This window comes from Myodes glareolus, chromosome 2, assembly GCF_982192425.1.
Source record: "Myodes glareolus chromosome 2, mMyoGla1.1, whole genome shotgun sequence".
Classification (NCBI taxonomy): domain Eukaryota; kingdom Metazoa; phylum Chordata; class Mammalia; order Rodentia; family Cricetidae; genus Myodes; species Myodes glareolus.
The window spans coordinates 31,561,300-31,570,117 of NC_142027.1; the positions used below are offsets into that span (position 1 = coordinate 31,561,300).

Here is an 8,818-nt window from a genome sequence, read left to right on the forward strand (position 1 = left end):
ATTTATACTTTTCAAGCTCTACTCTTCATTCATTATGAATTTGTGAGGTGTCCAAAGGCTGTATATGTAGTGACAAGCACCATTATCAATTTTTCCTGATCACTGTGTGGGTACATGCAGCACAATGCAATTAGCACTTCAGTTCTTTTTACATTTAGTGCATCAGATTAAATGGCTCCATGAATATTTATGTAAATATCATTGTGTGGATATGCATTTTCTTTTCTTTTGAGTAGCTATCTAATAGCAGAAACCATTTGTAACACACTAAATGGCTTTCATGCCTTATAATTTTATCTCTTCAAATAATATGTTGTGATAATTATTGAAATTCTCAGTTGAGAAGCTACTCTCAACTGAGGCTAAAGTTATATGTTCACTTATTTGGTGATAATAAAACTGCCTTTTGCTCACTGTATATACTTGTTTGTCTGGTAATAAAGCATGTTTTAAAAAATATGAGTATTAAACTTTCTCTAATAAGTAACATTTAACTCTTTCAGGATTTTCTGTAACTGCTTGGGAAATGCAAAAAACATTTCATTAATTTACACATTTAAGAAGTAAAACAGAACAGCAAATATATATTGATAAAATAGTTATTAAATAGTGGTGTATCTACATTGTATCTGTCATATGAGAGTGAAATAAAGAAGAGCTTAGGGTTCACTGTACTAGGAATTAAAGCTTACACGTGTTTCCCTAAAGACAAATATGACAGAAGAGTCAGTGGCCTGGTTATTGCACCCCGTGAAGATCACAGACATGAATGATAAAATGGGATCATCTCAGTGAGCCTAACCGGGTCCTTCAGGACAGTGATTGACAAATCATCCTTCACCTCAGACACATATGGAGAGGATAATGAGGTCACCAGAGACGACTGGATAGATTTCTTAGATTTTTGTATAAAGATTCTGAGTCTAGAATTTCCTGGTAGCAATAAAACCAATCCTATTTAAACTGCAGTGGTTTAACATTTAACTAGTAAAACTATGTAGGATTGAGTAATATTATTTTTAAATATTTGGACAATATTTTTTCAGTGAATAAAATATAAATATATTTGATAATTCTGAATACCATACTTTCGATCCCAAGCCCTGTCTACTGAAGACATGACAATGGAGAAAAAGCAACAAAGTGGATTGACATGGTGAAAAGGTGAGATAATACAGATCCTTAATGATAGAAATTAGTCTATTTTATGTGTGAGTGTGAGTGTGTGTGTGTGTGTGTGTGTGTGTTGAGTATGAAAATATGGCTTGCAAATATATGGTGAGAAACAATTAATATATCAAAAATGCTTTCCTCAGGTGTGGCTAGATGACTAGATGTTCTTGGAGTATTTATAGGATAGATGCTTTGTGATGATTAAAATGGTTTAAGACTTAATATTGTTACTGATGTAAGTATGGCAATAAACAAAACAAAAGTTGGATGGTGATGATTGCAGAACATAACATGGATATAACACTCATTAACATAGCAGCTATAGGGCTCCAAAAAAGATGATTCAGCCAAAATTTCAGCAGAAGTGGGGTGAAGCTATTGGCTTTGAAGAATTGATGATGGAAAATGATCATTCTTGATGTGGCCACAGCTAGGTTTACCATGCTCCAGTTCGCCCTCTCGTGTCCACATGACAGCAATAAATGAAAATATTGAATTATCAAAAAAAGAGAAATGATGTTGTGATGCCACAAAGATGCTGATAAGAAAAGAATTGCTGGGAAGAAATGGGGTAGATGATTACGTTACATTGTATCTAAGTGTGGCATTCTCAAAAGTACATCTTTTCGGCATCTTCGGCAGCACATATACTAAAATTGGAAAGATACAGAGAAGATTAGCATGGCCCCTGCGCAAGGATGACAAGCAAATTCGTGAAGCGTTACATATTTTTACTCAATTCACCTATAAAAAGGCAAAGACTAAGAGATTGGATACGAAAACAGGATCCAACATTCTGCTGTTTACAAGAAACACACCTCAACCACAAAGACAGACATCTACTCAGAGTAAAGGGTTGGGAAAAGATTTTTCAAGCAAATGGACCTAAGAAACAAGCAGGTGTAGCCATTCTAATTTCAAACAAAATTGACTTCAAACTAAAATCAATCAGAAGAGATGGAGATGGACATTTTACACTCATAACAGGAACAATTCACAAGGAGGAAGTCTCAATCCCGAATATCTATGCCCCTAATATAAAGGCTCCTACTTATGTAAAAGAAACACTTCTAGAACTCAAGGCAGTCATCAATCCACAGACACTAATAGTAGGAGACTTCAACACTCCTCTCTCACCAATGGACAGGTCAATCAGACAGAAACCTAGCAGAGAAATAAGAGAATTATTGTAGGTATTGAATCAAATGGACTTAACAGATATCTATAGAACATTCCACCCAATTAGGAAAGAATATACCTTCTTCTCTGCAGCCCATGGAACCTTCTCGAAAATTGACCACATATAGGGTAATAAAGCAAACTTCCACAGATACAAAAAAATATTAGTAACCACCTGTGTCTTGTCAGACCACCATGGATTAAAGTTAGAATTCAACAACAGTGCTAACCCCAGGAAGCCAACAAATTCATGGAAGTTGAACAGTCAACTACTGAATCACCCCTGGGTCAAGGAAGAAACAAAGAAAGAAATAAAAGTCTTCCTTGAATTTAATGAAAATAAAGACACAACATACTCAAACCTATGGGACACTATGAAAGCAGTGCTAAGAGGAAAGTTCATAGCACTAAGTGCCCAATTAAAGAAAACGGAGAAAGCACACATTGGAGACTTAACAGCACACTTGAAAGCCCTAGAAAAAAAAGAAGCTGATTCACCAGGAGGTTTAGAAGACTGGAAATAATCAAACTGAGGGCTGAAATCAACAAAATAGAAACACAGAAAACAATCCAAAGAATCAATGAAACAAAAAGCTGGTTCTTGGAGAAAATCAACAAGATTGACAAACCCCTATCCAAATTAATCAAACGACAGAGAGAGAACATGCAAATTAATAAGATCAGAAATGAAAAGGGGGACATAACCACAGACACAGAGGAAATTCAGAGAATCATTAGATCTTACTATGAAAATTTATATGCCACAAAATTGGAAAATGTAAAAGAAATGGACATTTTTTTTTAGAAAAGTACCATATACCAAAGTTGAACCAAGACCAGGTGAACAATCTAAATAGACCTGTCAGTCATGAAGAATTAGAAGCTGTTATCAAAAATCTCCCTACCAAAAAAGTCCTGGACCAGATGGTTTCAATGCAGAATTCTACCAGAACTTCCAGGAAGAGCTAATACCTATAGTCCTTAATGTATTTCACAATATAGAAACAGAAGAATCATTGCCAAACTCTTTTTATGAAGCTACGATTACTCTGATACCAAAACCACACAAAGACACAACCAAGAAAGAGAATTACAGGCCAGTCTCACTCATGAAAATTGACGCAAAAATACTCAATAAAAAACTGGCAAACCGAATCCAAGAATACATTAGAAAAATCATCCATTATGATCAAGTGGGGTTCATCCCAGAGATGCAGGGCTGGTTCAACATACGCAAATCTATCAATGTAATCCATCATATAAATAAACTGAAAGAAAAAAACCATATGATCATTTCATTGGATGCTGAAAAAGTATTTGGCAAAATTCAACACCCCTTTATGATAAGGGTGTTGGAGAGATTGTGTTTACGAGGATCATACCTGAATATAATAAAAGCAATATAGAGCAAGCCAACAGCTAGCATCAAATTGAACGGAGAGAAACTCAAAGCCATTCCACTAAAATCAGGAACACGACAAGGCTGTCCACTCTCTCCATACCTCTTCAATATAGTGCTTGAAGTTCTAGCAATAGCAATAAGACAACATAAGGGGATCAAGGGGATTTGAATTGGAAAGGATGAAGTTAAACTTTCGTTATTTGCAGACGATATGATAGTGTACATAAGCGACCCAAAAAACTCTACCAAAGAACTCCTACAGTTGATAAACACCTTTAGTAATGTGGAAGGATACAAGATCAACTCCAAAATATCAGTTGTCCTCCTATACACAAAGGACAAAGAAGCAGAGAGGGAAATCAGAGAAACATCACCTTTCATGATAACCACAAATAGCATAAAATATCTTGGGGTTACTCTAACCAAGGAAGTGAAAGACTTATTTGACAAGAACTTTAAGTCCTTGAAAAAAGAAATTGAGGAGGATACCAGAAAATGGAAAGAACTTCTGGAGGCATTACCATCCCTAACTTCAAACTCTATTACAGAGCAACAGTGTTGAAAACAGCTTGGTATTGGCATAACAACAGAGAAGTCGACCTATGGAATCGAATAGAAGACCCGAGTATTAACCCCCAAACTTATGAACACCTGATTTTTGACAAGGGAGCTAAAGGTATACAATGGAAGAAGGATAGCATCTTTAACAAATGGTGCTGGCATAACTGGATGTCAACCTGTAGAAGAATGAAAGTAGATCCATACCTATCACCATGCACAAAACTCAGGTCCAAATGGATTAAAGACATCAACATTAATCCGACCACTGTGAACCTGATAGAAGAGAAAGTGGGAAGTAGTCTACAAGATATAGGCACAGGAGACCACTTCCTAAGCAGAACCCCAGGAGTGCAGACAATAAGAGAAACAATGAATAAATGGGACCTACTGAAACTGAGAAGCTTCTGTAAAGCAAAGGACACTGTCAGTAAGACAAAAAGGCTACCTTCCGACTGGGAGAAGATCTTCACCAACCCCTCATCAGACAAAGGTCTGATCTCCAAAATATGCAAAGAACTCAAGAAACTAGATACTAAAACTCTAATTAACCCAATTAAAAAATGGGGTACTGATTTGAACAGAGAATTCACAACAGATGAACTTCGAATGGCCAAAAGGCACTTAAGGTCATGCTCAACCTCCTTAGCGATCAGGGAAATGCAAATCAAAACAACTTTGAGATATCATCTTACACCTGTCAGAATAGCCAAACTCAAAAACACCAATGATAGCCTATGCTGTAGAGGATGTGGAATGAGGGGAGCACTCATCCGTTGTTGGTGGGAATGCAAACTTGTGCAGCCACTGTGGAAATCAGTGTGGCTGTTTCTCAGGAAACTGGGAGTCAACCTCCCTCAGGACCCAGCAATTTCACTCTTGGGAATATACCCTAGAGATTCCCTAACATACTACAAAAGCAATTGTTCAACAATGTTCATAGCAACACTATTTGTAATAGCCAGAACCTGGAAGCAGCCTAGGTGTCCCTCAATAGAAGAATGGTTAAAAAAGGTGTGGAAGATATACACATTAGAGTTTTACTCAGCGGTAAAAAACAATGACATCTTGAATTTTACATGCAAATGGATGGAAATAGAAAACGCTTTACTGAGTGACGTAAGCCAGATCCAAAAAGAGGAACACGATATGTATTCACTCATAAGTGGATTCTAACCATAATTAAAGGTCTTTGAGCCTATTATTAGTGATCCTAGAGAAGCTAAATAAGAAGATGAACCTGATGAAGATTATTTAGCTATCCGCCAGGAGGTAGGAAATAGACAAGAGTCCCAGGTAACCTTGGGTGCATGGGGGGGTGGAGGGTTGTTGGAAGGGTAGAGGGTTAGAGAGAAGGGAGTAGGGGAAGAATGGGGAAAGCTCGGTGGACCGGGATGGGGGAGAGGGAGGAAGGATGAATATGGGATCAGTGAAGAATATATTTCAACTAAGGGAGTCATTTTAGGGTTTATAGGAAACTTGATTATATATGGGATCCCAGGTCCAAGGAGAGATCCCCAGATTGTTCTCTGGACAGAGGAGAGGGTGCCTGAACTGGCCTTGGCCCATAACCATACTGATGAATATTTTGCTTATCACCATAGATCCTTCATCTGGCGATGGATGGCGATACAGACGGAGACCCACCTTGGAGCATCAGACTGAGCCCCCCAAGGTCCAAATGAGGAGCAGAAGGAGGAAGAAAATGAAAAAGGAAATAAGGACTGCGAGGGATGCTATCACCCACTGATACAAGGGGACTGATCTAATGAGAGCTTACCAAGGCCAGTTGGACTGGGACTGAACGACTACGTGATCCAACCAGATTCTCTGAATGTGGCCGGATTCTCTGAATGTGGCTGGCCCGAAGTCTTTCTGAAAAGCCATTGACAATGACACTGGTACTTGTTTCCTCTGCATATACTGGATTTTAGGGATCCAGTCTGTTTGGATACTCACCTTCCTGGACCTGGAGGGAGGGGGAAGGAACTTGAACTCCCCACAGGGCAGGAAACTCTGACTGCCCTTAGGGACACAGAGGGAGGAGGAGAGGGAGTGGGGGGAGTGGGAGGGTGTTGGGAGGAGGGGCGGAAATGGAAACTTTTATAATTTAATAAAATTATTTTCTAAAAGAAAAAAAAGATAAAATAAAAAAAGTACATCTTTTTAAACAAATGATATGATCAATTAGGGGAAACTAGAGAACCATAAAAAAGATTGCATTTTGATAACACTAGAAAATTTTAATGTAGATAAAGAAATTTTTAAAGGCAGTTCATTTACTAGAAAGAATTAGAGAATAACCATGCCCTATCATGGAAAGGTACATAATAGATGGATGTAGTATTAAATGGATGTAGGCAGCATCCTGTAGAGATCATCCATGATACTTTATTATAACTTGATACCTGTGAATTCCTCTCAAAGTTTTCAGGGGTTAAAACTGCCCTGGAAATAGTGAATTTTCTGACCATCCTTTCTTTCCGTCTTCCTCCCTCCCTCCTTCCTTCCTTTGTTTCTTTCATTTTTTCCTATATTTTGAAAATGTTTAATAGAAAATAGACATTCATGAATTCTATTATCTAATAAGGAAATTTAAATGTGCTATTCAACTTCAAGCTATAATAAACAATGTTCTTTTATTTTAATGATATAAATGCATGTATTACCATTGAGCCACGTCAAACATTATTAGTCTATTAATATATGTGTGTCAAAATTGACAGTTAGAAAGATAAGGTCTATGAATTATTAAGCTTTTTCTTTTCATCACCAGAAAACTAATTCAAACAAAAATGCTTATGATCTTTGATGCTAGCAAAATATTTCTATTAATGCAAATAGAATTTCACTCTTTAGGTATCTGTAAGAATTATTTTTGAATGCATTTCAGGATAGGATTTTATATTTATATCATCAGAATGACACAGAGAAGATTGTTTGGTGCATGAAACAGAAATAATTCAAAACTCATGTCCAAAAAATAATTCTAATACAAATATGCAAATAACACACAGAACATAAAAGATAACCTCGTGGAAAACATAATTTACTTAAACAAGATCAAATGAATATTTTATAAATACATGAATTTTGTTCATATAAATAAAAAGAACAAATAATTATTTTAGTCCTAGAGACTATATAATGTTAAAAATGAATCCAATAAATCAAAACACTTTAAGAGCTACAATCATGTAACAAGAAACATACTTATTTAAAGCTATAGCATAATTGGCCTGACTGATCTTCGTAACCTTTTTAAAAGTATGTTCTATTATAATAAATTTAGTGTAACTCCCCTAACAGACATTATATTCATGACACCAAAATATGAGATAATTCCTTTTTAAAAAAAATATTACACTGAATGAACTGATGTTTTTCTGAGTACTTCTTTGGATGTTATTGTAAGTAAAATGCTGACAATAACTGAGAATTATTGAATAAGTCCCCATAATAAAAAACTTTCTGAATCTTAATACAAATTTTTTGTCTTCTAAAGCTAAGTATAGACAGAACTACTTTAATTGAAAAAGAGTCAATCAAGAAAATTGGAAGGTACTATAGAACCCTACCCTTTCAGGGTAAAGTTTTGTTTGCTGATGATGTTAAGGGAATGGAACAATTTCTAGTAGTTGTGTACCCACCTGTAAGCCCACCAAGCTATGCATATAGAACCAGGGATTAACAAAAATTTAAAATTGTTTTTGTGATTAGCTTCTGATGTGTTTCCTTTGATAAATGTGTTTGAAAAGCGGGTCTCTATCCTGAGCTGCAACCTAGAAAAAAATATGCGAATTTTAGGAAAGAAAAACCGTATCTGCAGGGGTTTTGAAGTTTGGTGAGTAAGTTCACTTCCTCTTCCCTCTTTTCCTTGTCCTCTTTGGCCTCTTTCCCAGCCAGTCTCATAATCCTGCTGCTATGCCTTTATCACTGTGATGGAGAATACATCTAAAGAACAGTAAGTCAAACAAACCATCCTTCATAAGTTTCTCAAAATGTTTTATCACAGGAACAAAGGAAAATATATAGATTATGGCACCAAGAGATGGAGCCAGAAAATCGTATTCTAGATGACACACCTTTGAGACCTTTGCTTTATGGGAGTATTTGAATAGCTTTTAAAAGTTGGAACTGTATGTGGCATGGTGATGGAGGACACCTTTAATGTCAGCACTTGGGAAGCAGAAGCAGGTGGATATCTGAGTGTTCGAGCCCAGCATGGTCTACATAGTGAGTTCCAGGCCATTTTGAAGATGACTATACAGGTTTACAGATCAATAATACATTTCAGCGCCATTTTTAAAATAAAAGAAAATTCCATAAGAAGATGATTTAATATGAAGTTTGAATGCCAGAAATCGTGCAAACGTAAGACACTCCACCCAGATGGCAGGCATAACTTTGGTCATGAAAATGAAGTATTAATGAGGGTGGGAAATACAGTGGAGTCTATGTAACTGAATCAAAACTGAATCAAAAATATTACTCAGGGTTTTTGGA

The 8,818-nt window shown here is 36.4% G+C and overlaps 1 non-coding gene across 1 annotated transcript; it reads left to right on the top strand.

Moving 5' to 3' along the window:
* The first annotated feature begins 1,802 nt into the window (after positions 1 to 1,802).
* On the top strand, positions 1,803 to 1,906 carry LOC125393008 (U6 spliceosomal RNA). The gene has a single exon (XR_007229673.3). It is a non-coding gene; the product is annotated as a U6 spliceosomal RNA (small nuclear RNA).
* Positions 1,907 to 8,818: the final 6,912 nt, after the last annotated feature.